Source organism: Triticum urartu, chromosome 5A (genome assembly GCF_056163025.1).
Source record: "Triticum urartu cultivar PI428250 chromosome 5A, HENAU_Tu73, whole genome shotgun sequence".
NCBI lineage: Eukaryota > Viridiplantae > Streptophyta > Magnoliopsida > Poales > Poaceae > Triticum > Triticum urartu.
The window spans coordinates 547,884,948-547,901,233 of record NC_141877.1 but is presented as its reverse complement, the minus strand read 5'-3'; the positions used below and the strand labels follow the sequence as shown (position 1 = coordinate 547,901,233).

Genomic DNA, 16,286 nt, shown 5'->3' with positions numbered 1-16,286 from the left:
CTCTTGGGATGGATTAGACGGAGCTCCGGCATAGATTCTAGCCAAATCGTTGGGGCGGTGGGGTTAGGATGATTCTCGTCGTGCGTACACAATGGTGATATTTGTGGTCTGGTTCTTCAGATCAATTCAAGGTTTGAACGGGAAACAGTGTGGCGCTTGTTGTAGAGACACGTGCACGAAGACTTGTCGGTTGTTGTTGACAATGTCAGGCCAATTCCGGTTTGGGAGCCACAACAGTGACACGCCGGCGACTTGCTTTGGAGGTGACAATTGTCGTTTTGGTGGTTCATGGACTTTGATAGGTTTTTTTATTATGTTTGATGTGTTTTGTATTTTTGATGAATCTTTTTAATAAATTTTTAAGAAAAAAAAACACAAGTCATGTGAAAAGTCATCTGACAAACAGTAGTCGAAAAAGTTCTTTCATGGTGCTATCCATGCAAGCACGTACATGTATCCTGCTACATACTACTACCGTATGAAACCATAATTAACAAACATATAAGTCGATCATCACACCCACCATGTACGGCAAATAATTAATGATGACCAGACAAGTTCGCTTGATATATAGCCTACACGGTTTCACTTACCCATGGCATGCGCGGTTCCATTCCATCATTTTCCAACATCCCGGTAAACATGAGGTCCACACCAACATACGTACTAGTTAGGATTGTGAGGTATTGGGAATGTGCCCTCTACAGTGTCAAACTCTCCGGCAGACTGTTATCTTCATTTGCTCACACCAGTTGTGAGTCACATGGACCGGTACAGTAATCTCATAGTCGTATCCAGATATGGGTGAAACTGGTTCTGGCCTACCAAGTAAGCCGCTTGCACGGAATACAACAAGTGAAACTACGGGGACATGAACGAAACATTCTGTGGTGAGCACATGTAGTGTACGTAGTGCAGGGAGCTGTAACTCGCCCGACTTGCACGTACAGATTTGGTAAAGCCTCTTATGTAGGAATAGATGTTTCCTTCAGTTTTCTGTTCGATTGAATAAAGGGGAACATCAGCGAAACTGTTTAGTCGCGAATAAAAGGAAACGGCAGCATGGAGTGAATCGTGGGATGGTGCCGTGATTATCGGATTTTATCGCATTTCTCTCGTTCTTTCTCTTTTCTGTTTAACTGAATAACAGTGTGTGACCTGAGTCTTCTTCTACCTCTTGCCCCTGTCTTTGTGTCAATTGATTGAGTTACACTTGATTCCTGTGAACAAGCGCCGGGGCGGGGCATGGCCGGGGCGTCGCCGGCGTCTGCAACATCGAGGAACAATCTACAGCCTCGGTTCACTCAGTCGGACCGGTTAAAGACCGGACCGGACCGAGTAAATTTGGGGCTGAAATTTGGTAACTGGACCGACCAATTTCTTCATCGGGTTAGGACCGATCGGTCCGGACCAGAACGGGCCACGAGCAGGCCGAAAAGCCCGCTCGCTCCGTCCAGCCTGACAGATTACATCAAAAGATACTATCTCCATTGATGTTTATTTCCATATTTCTATTGCTTCTATAGTAATACTACTGCATGATGACAACTCTGCTTGTGTATCTCTTACCTTTGTATGTTGGGCAGTGACAAAACTACAAATAGTCTGTATGCGAAAACAGTAATGGTACATTGCTATGGTTCATGCTATTATACTTCACAGTATTTTCTAGTGTTGCTTGGAACAACATGTCTGTTCCTAACATATCTACAGGTATTGACGGAACTTAAACTTTTGGTGCAGACTTCATAAACGATGCTCTTAAGAGAGAAACGACACCGCAGTACCGCTATCGTCCGATCTGGAAGACCAGATTCTAGAGTTTCCCGCGAAGCAGCAGGAGTGGGTCGACAGAAGTTACATGACGATGTCTTCATTAAGGTAACGACGCAGAACACCGCCATCGCCTGCCATAGGCTCGGTTTTCACCGGCAACTCTGTCTTCTCAACTCGCAGCCTGGACTAGATGACGGATCTCGAGATCTGACCATCCAGCCTCAGATCGAACACCTCCGACAAAGGAGATCGCCACCACCGCTGGCTGCACCGGCCAGATCTGATCTGACCAGAGGCGCCGCCGAACAGTCCACCAAGCCCTCCACACCGCTGCCAATGACCTGATGCCCGATGGCGCGTCGCCGCCGACTGCAGTCACCATCCTTCCCGGTACAATGACGCACCGCGCCTACAGCTGCCGCCGCCCGAGGCAGGGCGGGCCACCACGCGGCCGCCTGGCTCAGCCATCGTCGTCGCGCGGCATAGATTGGATTGACCACGCCACCACACGTTTAGGGGCCACGCACCCCCCCCCAAGACGCGGGAGAGAGGGAGTCCCCCGCCACCGCCGTCGGCCTCCAGGCTTAGCCCGGCGACGTTCTCCAGTGGCAGCGGAGGGAGGGGAAGAGGGAGAACGCGCCCCGGCGGCTAGGGTTTGGGCACCGCCCGAGTCGTTCTAGCGTGGACGACGTGGGGCAAGAGGGGGCGCCTTGCCGGGGCTCCCTCTTTAACATGGAAGAAATGTGTGTCTTTTCGGCTGCTCCACACTTCAGGTCTCACTGATGTGTATGCAGGGGCGGAGTAGGGATTGGGCTAGGCGGGCCTACTTCACTATAGCTACAACATGATGTACAGTTCCACCGGAAGCCTGCATGCGGTCATCACGACCTGGCATGGGGTTTGTCTCAATCTTGTGCGCATGTGTCGTCTATCACTATAAATACTAGTAGAGTGCCCGTGCGTTGTCACGGGCTTTTGAAATAGTTTACAAGAGTTACGTGTTAAATTCCACACGTACAAACAATAAAACACAAATACAATTATTTAATAACTAAAGTTCATTTTTGCAATGTAAATTGATAACATGAAGAAAAATTAACGACATGTCCATGTAACAAACCAAGCGATGTTCCAACTAAACATCTATTACAAAATTATTAATATCTAGATGATGCGCTTAAGTAATTCTTTCACAATATCAGAAAAGTTTCCTTTAGCTTCATTCCCACGATGTTTTAGCAAGTGTAATAAAAACTGCTTCCTCAATTCATACCCATCCTGCACAAACAATACATTTAGTTAGTATGAAAATTTCACGCCGAAGGTCTTAAAACATGTAACTGACAATACTCACCGTGCAAATCGGCTTGACCAATTCTTTACCGTTCCACCAGAGCATAAAATGAAAAACAAAATAGCCAGACACATTCCTGCAAAACTTTAGATTAATAATATATAGAATATAGTGATAACAAAAGTAAATATTTTTGTTATGAATTCATTATCCGTCTATACTCGTTGGAACACCGAACAGAAATAAACGTTGCCATTTAGATATATCATAATTCCAACCAGGCAGCTTTATTTCGAGTGCTTCTTTGAAATCCCTTGCAAAACTTTTTAATTTCAGTGCATGCCTCAATTCTTTTTCCTCTAACGATTGTGATGTTTGAATAGGATCTAGAATATATAGACGACGTGCCTCTTTCTCGATGACGTACAAGATGTATCGGCCGATGGATGCATAGGGAAGATAAATCTACAAGTGGAGCTATTAGAAACAACAATAAACCATGATAACAATGGACAAAATACTTTACTTACCTTGTTGCACGATGAGATGTCGTTGTCCATCCCAGGCCAGCTATCAAATAATGTTGCCAACGTCTGGATAGTTTCCTTCTCGCAAAACTTCTGACCTTGTGTTGACTCTAGCATCATGGACTAAGTAAAAAAAGAAATATTTCTTCAACATGTTGATGCTAATGACACATAGAATGAAGAGTTACAATAACTTACACAAAATCGTAGATCCATGTAGTGCACAGGAGGGTATGTGAACAATACTCCCTCGTCACATGCCAGCATACGCACGGTTGTGTTGAAGCAATCATTATCCATGGGCTGCTCTATGTTAAGTATGTACTGAAGTTTCTTAAGACTTAAGCCCATTGGATCGGGTGTCGAGCTCCGGTCCCATACCTTCCTATAAATTGGATGGTAAGAAGAACAATAATATACAACCTCACATTAAATATTGATACCTGATACTTACTCCAAACAACCGGCATCATCGATCGACATGGGGGGGGGTCGAGAACGCCGGACATTCATGAGAGAGGCGAGGAAGAAGGGGAAGAAGAGGGAGAAGAAGAGGAGAGGAAGAAGAGGAAGTCTTCTCCTCTATTCTTTCTTCTCTTCTTTTTTCTTCTTCTTCCTCTTTATTTTATCGGGAACGAGGGTCGTCGAGAGGTCGAGGAGCGGTAGAGGAGAAACCCTAAATAGAAAGTATCGTCGGTGTGAGATACAAGTACCGTCGGTGTCGGACACTACACCCACATCCCACAAGTGGCGCGGGCTTCGACGCCCACGTCACTTGTGGGACGTGGATGTAGTGTCCGACACCGAAGGCCACATGTATCTCACACCCATGATACTTGCTAGCTATTTAGGGTTTCCTCTACCGAAAAGAAGAGGAGAAATAAATAAGAAGAAGAAAAAAGAAGAAAAAGAAGAGGAGAAGAAGAAAGGAATAGTGGAGAAGAAGAGAAAATAGAATATATTCTATTTTCTCTTTTCTCCTCTATTCCTTTCTTCTTCTCCTCTTTTTTTTTCTTCTTTTCTTCTTCTTCTTCTTCTTCTTCTTCTTCTTCTTCTTATTAGCCGGAAGTAGAGAGAGGTTTGCTAGTGTCAAAGTATTGAAGAAATCCATGCCTTCATCATTAGCCGGAAGTAACCAGGGCATGTTGGTACGAAGTTCTGCAAAGTTGTTTTGGAATGGAGTCCCGGATAGAATAATCCGCCTTTTGGTACCAATTCAGCAAAGGCCTTCCAAATAGCGATATTCGGAAGGCTCTTGCTGAACTTTGTACCAAAAGGCGGATTATCCTATCTGGGAGTCCGTTCCAGAACAACTTTGAAGAGCTTCGTACCATCATGCACATGTTACTTTCGCCTAATGATGAAGACATGGTTTTGTTGAATCCTTTGACACTAGGCAACCTCCCGACCCCTCGGCGATCCTCTCGAACATGATGTAGTGTCGTCGTTGTCGATATATACCCCCTCCCGATAGCTTACTATGATTAGGTAGCTAGTTCTACGTTTGGCACTAATATATCCATCTGTCATGTTTGAATAATAATGGCCATGTTGTAAATATTTGTAGAAACTATGGACACCGCCCTAGACGAAGCAACAAAAGAAGCGTTGTTGAGGGACATAATCGCAGAAGGAAGTGATGCCATCTCGTTGTTTCTCAACGAAACCGATGGTCTGGAAGGAGAGGGTGAACAAGCTGGCTACGGTGACCTAATGCCGGTGCAAGAAGAAGAACATGAGGATGGCTCCGGTGACTGAACCGAGTCCGGCCAGGTATATATTAGTTAAGCCTATGCTGACTAGCTGATTGATGCATTCATTGTTTTGGTATGTACACATATTAATTAAGTCTTTGTTCTTTTTTCTAGCCCTCTGAATCGAGCACAACTTCAGTAAAGAGACGAGGCCCAAAGAAAAAGTTGAGCTCGGATGAAAAGTTTGAGATCATAGCAATCGCGCCCGACGGCCAACCTATTGAACCCCTCCGGACAAATAGCGCATTTGTTGCTCAGTGCGGGGTTCTGGTTAGGGACAAGATCCCGATAAGCATCCAGCAATGGTTTAAGCCAGCTACAGAAGACCCTGAGGTGTCTTACGTCAATGATATGCAGAAAAATGATCTTTGGACTGAGCTGAAGTCAAATTTCACCCTACCGCCTGAGGAAAATCCAGAGAACCCAGTTAAAGAGAAATTAATCAAGTCTTTTGCTCTGAAGAGGATGGCAGAACTATTCAGGAGGTGGAAGAAAGAGCTGAATAAGTTTGTCGAAAATAATGAGACACCAGAATTCAAGGGCAGATATGAGAAGATCAGAGATCACTGGCCCGCATTTGTGGCCCACAAGACATCAGAAAAGAGTAAGAAGATGTCGGCGATAAACAAGCAAAATGCTGCGAAGAAGAAGCTTCACCATCGCACGGGGTCAGGTGGCTACCTCGTAGCCCGGCCTAAGTGGTCCAAGAGTGAGAATGATCTGGTTCATAAAGGGATCGAACCAGAGACAAATAACTGGCCAGACCATTGCCGGACTTGGTTCTTCGGGGCTGGCGGAACCCTGGACCCTAAAACAGGGAAGTGCATTTGGACGAACGATCAAATGGACATACCAGTCAGTAAGCTTAAGCAGTATATCGAAGCAGCGCAGGAAGGGACGTTCTTTCCAGACAGAGAGAACGACGAGCTCACAATGGCCCTCGGGAATCCTGAGCACCCTGGACGGACACGAGGCACGCCAGGCTCCGTTCTGTGAAAGGTTGGGTTTCCGGACGCAGGCGGTTACAAATCCCATGAGAGGAGGAAAAAAGTGCAGCAGACCCAAATGCAGGCGCTGCAAGTAAGGGTGGACGCGATAGAGGAACGAGAAGCAAATCGCAGCAAACGTACTGCTGAAGCCTCCCCCGAAGCTACCCCGCCATCTCAGCGCAGAAGCAGCGTGGCTTTCACCGAGCTGCTTCAGCCAGAGCATGCCTTGATGGCTCCTGCCAGCTATCCTGTGGATGCTATCACGGAGTCTCAAAATTGCCACCTTATGACGCAATGGATGAATTTGAAGGTCAAGGCGGCTGTTGGCTCTGTTTATCCTACTGAACTCGGCGCAACTTTTCACTGCCGGCCGATTCCAGAAGGATATGCTAGGGTGATGGTGGATGAGATAACGGAAGGATTTGAGGACCTCCAGCTTGACCACCCTACCGGTGAAGGGGAGACTCGGCTGGGGTCTGCTTTGAAGACTCCATGCCTATGGCGGAAGGAGCTCATCAACCTTCCGAACTGGACGCCTCCGCCTCCTCCTCCTCCTCCGGCGAGTCAGGGCACTCCGCCTCCACCGCCTCCTCCTCCTCCGGCGAGTGACGATCAGGGCCCTCGGCCGGCTCCTTCTCCGGCGCGCGGCGGCACTCCGCCTCCTTCTCCGCCTGCGCCGACGCGCCCGAGCAGCCAGCCTCCTCCTTCTCCGCCTCGTCAGCAAGGGCGGAAGAGACCTGCCGCCGCTCCAGGTGCTCCGGCGCGTCGTAGTCCTTCTCCTCCGCCGCTTAAGCAAGTAAAGAAGACAACCGCTACGTCTGCTCGGTCGGTGTCTAGCAGTACAACCAGAGGCGGGAGGACATACAGATTCGGTCCTTCTCTGAAGACTCCAGAGAAGTTACCATACGAGAGGACCCAGGAGGAGAACGCCGAGATCGCGCGAGAAGAAGTGAAGAAATTCTTTGAAGGGGTGAAAGCAAAGAAACATCCACCTCCGGAGGAGAATGTAGATCGGGTGAAAGTGAAGCGCACTCTGGCTGCCCTGACAAAACCACCGAAGTCTGATCCGCTGAAAGGAAACTATGACCGCATTATTGGAAAGGAATTTGCCGAAGCGGAGCGGTCGGGAAGTACTGTCAGTGATCAAAGGCTGAAAGAACGACGAGCTGGGAAACAAATTGCCCAGCTCGGCGAACAAGCGAAGCAAGCGGGCCCCCCGCTCAAGGTGCCTAGCCACAACGTCGATAATGATCCGAGGATGGTGCCCGGTTATAGCAATCTTGCAGATTACCTGCCCGACGAAGTACATTATGAACCCATGGACGTGCAGATACAAAGATACGAGTACGGGAAGCCTCTCGTCAAAGATGAAAGATCTCTATCAACGATGATGCGAAGATTGCATGATTGGTACTTGAAAATCTGCAGAGACTCTGGGGGGAGGAGTACTTTGTATTTGAAAGTTAAAAAGGAGCATGACCTCGTTGGAATTGATCTGTTGCCTGTTCCATTTGAGGAGTTCTATCAGTTTTTCAATCAATTGTCCCTCGATAAAGCAACGGTCACCTGCTACTGTCTGTAAGTACTACTACTTCTGTCATTAAGTCTTTCCATATAGCTCAGCTCTTTCATTGCATGTATTTATAATCACCCTCACTATATTATGCAGATTGAAGATCGTCGAATTGAAGAAAAGACAAGTCGGTGATATTGGGTTCATTCACACATATCTCATAGATGCAACTCAGGTTAAATTTCATGCCGCAGAAACTGAGGCCAGCATGCTAGAATCGTTGATAATAAATCAAAACAAAGATATAATACTCTTTCCTTACAACTTCAAGTGAGTGTTACTGTCTTGTGCGTATTCGGTTTCCTTTATATATTAGTCAAGGTTATAGTAATGTAATTGATGAGTTATGCATGCGTGTGCAGTTTCCACTATATTCTCCTACATATTAAGCTTGAGCAGGGACTAGTAACCGTCTTAGACTCAAGACGAAAAGATCCCAAGGACTATGCAGACATGACTCAAATACTCGAGAAGTATGTTAAATCGATCATTATCCACCATATCAGCAACTTTGTTCATTTCCTGATATATCAAGTAATTGTTTTCTTTGTCCGGCAGGGTTTGGAGAAAATTCACCAGAAAAGCTCCGGGACTGCCGAAGTAGCTGCAATTTAGACACCCGAAAGTAAGTACTAGCTACAGTAGCATTTTAAGCGCATCTACTAGTCATTCAAGCGCTAGTTTCATCAATACCATTTGGCATTCTTGCTTATCAGTTTGATTAACCTCTATTTCTTGTAAAGTGGTTGTGGCAGCAACAAGGGAATGATTTCTGTGGATACTATGTTTGCGAGTCCATCCGCCACACGACCTGTGAGCGGGCTACACTGACGAACAATATGAAGTATGTAAATAACAACATTCACAATTTTATTTTATTACCATCATTTGTGTTGAGTTTCATTCATTCATATATATATATATATATATATATATATATATATATATATATATATATATATATGTATGTATGTATGTATTGACCCCCTTCTTTAAATTAGATGTTTCGGAAGCGGGATGAACTCCTAGCACCAGCTCGCATGCGAGGAATTCAAGAGGAATTGGCGGCATTCTTTCTTGACCACGTGATCCCTGAAGACGGAGAATTCTATGTGGACCCTGAGTCCGTATGATTATATTTGTAAGAGATAATTATTGTATATATGTAGCCGGTCAGATAGATATACGAGAACTTGTTGTTCGACCAATCTCTCGGAGAAGGAGAGGTGGTCGATATCACTTCTCTCTGTATATATGCATATATGTTCATGACGATCTTTCTATTTCCTTCGTTTGCTTAATTACTAGCTAGCTAGCGTGTCTAGTCCTCTCTATATACGTATGTATAGTACGTAGCGTCGACCAAGCACGGACATAACAGAGGACACTTCTCTCTATTAATTATAACTAGCTAACACAATATATGAAACACCTAAATTAACCCCCCAAAACCCCCAAACCCCCCCTTCAAAAAAAACAAAACCCCAGCCACAGAAGTGCTGACGCGTGGATGCCTATTGGTCCCGGTTGGTGCCACCAACCGGGACCAAAGGGTCTCCTGGCTGGGCTCTGCGCACTGCCCACGTGGAGGGCCTTTAGTCCCGGTTCTGGATTGAACCGGGACTAAAGGGGGGAGGTACGAACCGGGACTATAGGCCCTTTTTCTACCAGTGTAATCATGAGATCGATTTGTCCGCAATCACCACATGATTTTCATGCAGTACAAAATCACAATATATTGTGGTAGATTGCGCCGACTTAGGCTACAATTTCCCTGCAAAATATGGCTGCCGCTAAATCCTTTCTCCTGCAATTTTAATCAGTGATCATGAGTAACAGGGTATTTTTTTTCAACTGATCTGTAGAGGTGCATGTTTCATCCTTTTTATCATTCTTGGTTATTGAGTGCATGTTCATTTGTTTTTAATTATATTGGTGCTACTTTGCTTGTGTCAAAAGAATTGCTAATCATGGACCAGTAGTATGCTACCCACTGTTGTTTTTGCTATTCAATACATGTGAGATTCGTTTTTGGACTTCCCAACAATAGTAAAATTTATTGATTTGACTTCTACGCAAGCTGTATCTCATTGGGGGGAAGATCAGAAAATTGATCGACCATGATGTGTCACCTTATTTCATTTTTCGTGTAAGCTCGACTCTACATAATGTTTACATGGTCTATGTGATCTCAAGAGCCCAGCCAAGATCATGCTTACATGGTCTATCTGATTTTTCAAGTTTGACAGCGAACACGAGCATCCATTCGTGATTTTTCAAGTTTGGTTAGTGTTATGAACCCTTTGCCAGAGACCTCATCCCTAGGTTGCTGGAGGATCAAGATGGTGGCATTATGGTTCCCGTGACCATGCTTGCCAGGTTTGAGCTCCTCAAGCACACCCCCAAGCTTGTAAGCTTCTCATTTCTTCGGTCCCTTTCTTTAGCTGTTGCAATTTCGCCTTCAGTTTACAATGCCATAAGAATACTAACCCTGTCTAGCATCAAGTCATTATTGTTATGGACACAAGAAAATATAGGTATTTTTGTAGGTAGTATCCCAGCATTATTGTCTTGTGAAACTGGCCAAGCATAAACTGACATAGCGACATCTTTCAGCAATTTCCCATATTATATTACTTCCAGTAATGTGTGCTACATTGTATTTTTTTTATAGAAACTGAGTCACACACAAAAGGGCCAGATTTTCTGGCACAGACTTCATGATTTGTACAAATAACCACCTGTATATCTTAATTTAGTTGTTATTGGAAAAGACGGTTGCTTTCAAACCTTCCATGTCGAGAAACTAGAAATAGTATGAATGTGGTTTTCCCTGTCTCCCATATAAGATTGTTGCTCTAATGTTTATTCCAGGTTGAGAATGGCAAGAAGACGCTTATTCTCCATGGTACAAAGACTAGCGCAGTTTTGAACTCCATGCTATCAGATCTTTTTCACCTGAAGCGTGATCATTCCGTGAAGTACGCTAAGAATAACGACAACATCAGACCATTTGAGAGTGGGGGTTAAACTTCCCCGGTGTTCTTCTCCCTTAAATCTTACTACAGCCTTTTATTCACATTTCCTATTCTATAGTTGGTGAAAACAAGGAATTGTTATCTACTTGAGAAAATAAAGATTAAATCGATGATGCTCTCAAAAGTAAAATGACTTTCTGAGCTAGATAATGACTTTGTGAGCTAGATAATGACTTTATGAGCACCAATATAGGACTTATAAACCTTTTCCATGGTTGTTATAATGATCTTTTCATTTTTTTCCTTTTCTATATTAAACTAGAGAATATTATTCTGCATTACTTCAACCACTACTTTTTTGTGTGTTTGCAGTAGGACTGTATGGTTCTCGCTCAAAGTAGAGGCCCAACAAACTTTTTTTTGGAAGGACTTATGATCACCACATATATGATCTTGTTAAAGTACGAGTCGAAAACTACAAATCTTCTAATCCTAGAATGGAGCTGGTTGAAGTTGAGCCTTCAATGGAGCGGGTATTTCGGTAGCACCGACATCCAGTTGAAAGTTTACAAAAAGTTTATAGGGGGGTTAGTAAAGCAAATGTGTTCATGAGGACATGCACCAGCAAAAGATGGAGTCAAAGTGCAAGTCAAATGCTCTTAACATTTTTTCCGTTGTTTATGTCTTTAATTACAATTCTTATTATTCTTAGTTGGCATTGATATACAAACGAAATTCATGTGGCCTTTTTGCTCTCTCATCGACCATTGTATTTTTGAGTCATATCAGTCTATCTGAAAGAATTTTGTACCTTATGTTTTGTATATTTGGAAATGTCTAAAGGCATGTTGTTTCATATAACTGTGTGCTATGCTGCCTATGCCTTTCCTCGTAGCCTTAGGAGTCGTTTGGTAATCCTTCGGCTCCATGAAATCTGAGGAGCTGCGGAGCACCTCTTTCCTAACTCTGCATTTTTTAACTGCTGCTCCACCAGCTCCAGGAGTGGAGTTGTGCATAGGAGTCCCTCCGAACAGGCCTTTAGTATGGTCATTGTTTTCTCTTTCATATCCTTCATCTTAAATTGAAAAATATGAACCATTGCATTGTGCTAAAATTTATCATTCTTATTTGATTTATAGGCAATAGTTCTTCAAGAAAAAAGTAAATTTCGTGTAACAAGCTAAAATAGAATCTTCTCTTTGCAGTTGGGAGCATGTCACGTGAGTATTGAGCTGCCATTATTTGCAAATTCAATTAGTCGACAATGTAGCTTGATGTGTATCTTTGACACCATTCATTTTGAACCACTAGATAATACAAATTGTTTGATTGGTAAATTATTTGGGCGACAATGTAGCTTATTTATTTTGTTTTTGCTGTAACACATGTCCTTTTTTACTTTCACAAAATGTCGAACCACTAGATAACAACTAAACTTTGTACGCCCCGTAGCAACGTACGGGTCCTTGTGCTAGTTATCCTAAACAAAGGATAAACGATTGGCATTACTAGCTACAGGATTGCCATAGATGAAGTAAAACAGCAGCATGCAATTCATTCGTTACTGTTTCCTAACGTGTCTGAGTGCTTTCGAGTTTAAAGTCGTTATGAAAGGAAGTTCCATGACTTGTTAAGCTTCTTAAACACGCTTATTTTTAGAAGTTTCTATCACTAGTACAAAAAACACTATTTTTATAGGTAAAAATGAAAACATTAGTTTTTTTCCGACAAATGATGCATTTTATTAGTTTAAAATGGAGCATGACGGGGTTGCAAGCACAATAAACACACATCCGTGTTGACGTATAAATGCATAGCCTACCTTTCCCATCGGCTTGAGCTTCTAGCAACAACCACAACCAAGGTGGCCGCTTCCAGCAGAAGAAGAAGAACGGCTACGGTTATCACTACTCTGCTGGCGGCGGTAGCGACCGCCATGCAAGCGACGGGCGTGCCTTCCCGGTCGGGCCCTGGGTGTGCTTCAATCCCTTCACCGGCCAAACACGGCAGATGCATGGATCCATGCCTACTCGGGTCGCTGGTGGACCAGGCCTCCTCGGGTCTCACCCTGCTGCTCCTCACCAACAGCAGCACGCGTACACTACTACTCTAGCACCCATTCACGGTCAGGCTTTTGATAGTAATCCACCAGCAGCAGCTATGCCATGGCCTCCTGCAACGCCATACAGCCATGGTGCTCCAACGTGGGACTTCTCAGCGCTCGTGGCTACGCTAAACAACGCCGGTGATTGGATTATGGACTTGGGAGCCACCTCTCATATGATTTCCGACCCTGGTATATTTCCTTTTCCCTCTCTATCTTTCACTTCAGCTCTCTCCGTTTACATGGTATCAGAGTCAAGATGTTTTGAGTTCAAATCTAGGCTGGCGCAATTAAATTGCAACTCACTTTCATGTTTAGACCTAAGAAAGTCACATGTTAGGGGGTAGTGTTGATCGTATAATGCATAGCCCACCTTTCCCCCATCAGCTTGAACTTTTTGATGAACTGGCTGGTGCGTACACTTCTACAACCCGGCCTCTCCATAGGTAGGATGTGTGGTGGTTGTGTGCATCCTTCTTTGTATACGTGTGTTGGTGTTGGTTGCGTGCACCCTTTTTTACCCGTAAAAAGAAGAATGCACAGAATGAACACTAACACACGCATACAAGCTGCCGTTATCGGATCCAACCACCGAAAGGTCAGATCATGAGTTTTCACTCTGAAGATCAAGTCTGAGCAAAGTTCAAGCAATGCCTTCAAAAAGGTGATGATGCGAAGACATCGCCATTGCCAGGTATGGCCAACAAAGGTCAAACCTAGGGTTTTCAGCAGAGCTCGAGACCAGGTATTTGAGAAGCACCACTAAATTGAAATCCCTTCGTGTTATCGCCTACACAGTCCATGATACCAACAGATCACACACATGAAGAAGTCATTGGCAAGGGAGGAATGTCTCTGACACCGGCAATATCCTGACTATATATGGACGCTCTGGCAGCCCCGCACCTTCCTCACAAGTGGCCACCGGTGATAGATCTGACTAGATGACTCCACCACATGCGGCCTCTTGTTCGCAATCATCCCCGGAAATATACTAGTTAGGCTTAAGCCAAGTGCACTACATTACAGTTGTTTTGATGCTCCATTATAATCAGCCAGTGGAGCCTGCAGCTAAACTCAAAGCACCAAAGCCCATAGACCAGTTTGTGAGATTATTGGGCTCAATTATGTACATATATGCCATTCCATCTTTTGGCACTAATCACTGGCCAGTAGACATATAGATGATTCAGAATTGTTCGGGTTGTTTATGTAGTGACCAACTGACCATGGACAAAATGCATGTTTGTTTTCGGCTGGCCCACACTTTAGGTTTCAGTAATGTTTATGCAGGGGAGGAGGAAGGATTGGGCCAGACCCGGGCCTGCTTCACTCTAGCTGCAGCATGCTATACAGTTCTACCGGAAGCCTGTGTGCGGTCGTCGCACCCCGGCATGCTGCTTTGTGTGTATGTGTCTTCTATCACTATATATTAATACAATATATTTTATCAGAGAGAAAAACTTATGGCAGTGTTTTCAACCAACGTAGAGAAAAAAAAGGTAAAGCAAAAGAACGTGACCAAAGATAAGCACATGCAGGATAATGATAAGGCATGGTTCCATGGCCCAGCTCTATAAATTGTCCCACATACCTTGTTGTACTAGGAACCTAGAACCCTAATGAAGCTCTTTGTAGCGCGCGCGCACACACGCTTGTTCTTCCTTGGCAGATGGGTAATGCATATGCAAGATAGAAACTGGTTTCGCAAGATAACTGTAGATAGGATTGTGAGGCACGAAAAATCTAGGTGCTATGCTAGCCCTGGAAAGCCTGGTGGGTATTGATGGATGCCTTGTAGACTGAAATTATAATCGCTTAACCAGCGGAGTAGCTAGTACTTGAGCTTGGCATTTGCAGGATGGGTCTTAAACGGACTCAACTATCCACTCTTTTTGCTGTCAGTCTTTCCTCTAACACAGGAGCATATTGATATATATGGTAAACATAATAATACGGAGTATATAGCAAAAAACTACCACATTATAGACTAGGGCTACAAGAAACTATCATTTTTTTAATTTTTTAAAATGCTACCACTTTTTTTGTTCACTGTTTCAAAAAACACTAGTGACGGAATGCTTACATTTTAATCCGGTTTATGACATGGGTGGCCCACTCATCAGTTCCGCGTGGTAAAAAAAGTCAACACCGATGTAAATAGTTAAGTTGACCGTTATGACCGGGTGGGGCCAACATGCCAGCTTCTTGTTATGTCTTTCTCTTCTTGACTGCTGCCGTCGCCGCCGTTGCTGCTGTGTGTTGATGCTGCTGCCCGCCGCCGCCGCTGCTCTCCCATACTGCCCGCCGCTGCTGGGTGCTGTTGCTATCTCCGCTGCTGCCCGCCGTCGCTACTGCTATCTCCGCTACTGCCTGTCGTTGATGGGTGTTGCTGCTGTCGCCGCCGCCGATGTGTGCTGCTGTCGCCGCCGCCGATGTGTGCTGCTGCTCGCCGCCGCCGCTACGGCTGCTGCTCATTGTTGCGTCGTCATCGGGGGGAATAGCGCGGAAGCGAGGTGAGCCGGCCTGAGCTGGCGTCGCCAGTGCCTGAGAAGAGGCACTCCCCGGCTAAGCGCAGCGAAACAGACAGACACGGGCGCGGCGGTGGAGGCCAAGGATGGGTGAGCTTGAGCTCCCTCGCCAGCCCAGCACCTCGCTGGCTCTCCTTGCTGGCGAGTGGAAGGTGCGTAGCCGGCGTCGGCTGCACAGCGATCCCAGGACACGGGAGCGGACGCAGGGGTGAGCTCGCCGGCGGCCAAGCAGGACCGATTGCTTCTTTTACAGGGACCCGATTGATTTTTCTAGAATGTTACAGGGACCGAATGCTTTTTAATTTTCTGGGAGGGACCAACATGTTGGCTCCATCTGTCATAACGGTCACCCTAACGGTCAAAGAAAACGGTGTTGATTTTTATGCCATGTCAAACATGACGAGTAGGCCAGCGTTGTCATAATCATGGCTTAAAATTAATGCTTTAGCAATTAGTGTTTTTTCGAACAGCGAACCAAAAAAGTGGTAGGTTTTTAAAACATGAAAAAAGTAGTAGTTTTTTGTAGACCTACCCTGTAATGTGATAGTTTTTTGCTATATACTCGAATAATACGTGTTAGCTTAACTGTTTAAGTGTGGCTGTTCCTCAGCAAAATTTGGCGATACAATATATATGGGAGCCGAACTATATAGAGTCTAATCTCTGACGACAGATGATATTCAGGAGTCTGGAGTCATGATATTGTAACACCCACTATGGGTTGTCACTATATGTTTGTAACCTGGCCTGAGCTTCGTGA

General features: G+C 44.9%; 1 long non-coding RNA gene across 1 annotated transcript; it reads right to left on the bottom strand.

The window, feature by feature from the left end:
- Positions 1-2,948: 2,948 nt before the first annotated feature.
- On the bottom strand, positions 2,949-3,726 carry LOC147972744 (uncharacterized). Its single transcript, XR_015603501.1, has 3 exons — positions 3,601-3,726; positions 3,131-3,206; positions 2,949-3,054 (listed from the first exon to the last, which is right to left on the bottom strand). It is a non-coding gene; the product is annotated as an uncharacterized LOC147972744 (long non-coding RNA).
- Between the last annotated feature and the right edge of the window lie 12,560 nt (positions 3,727-16,286).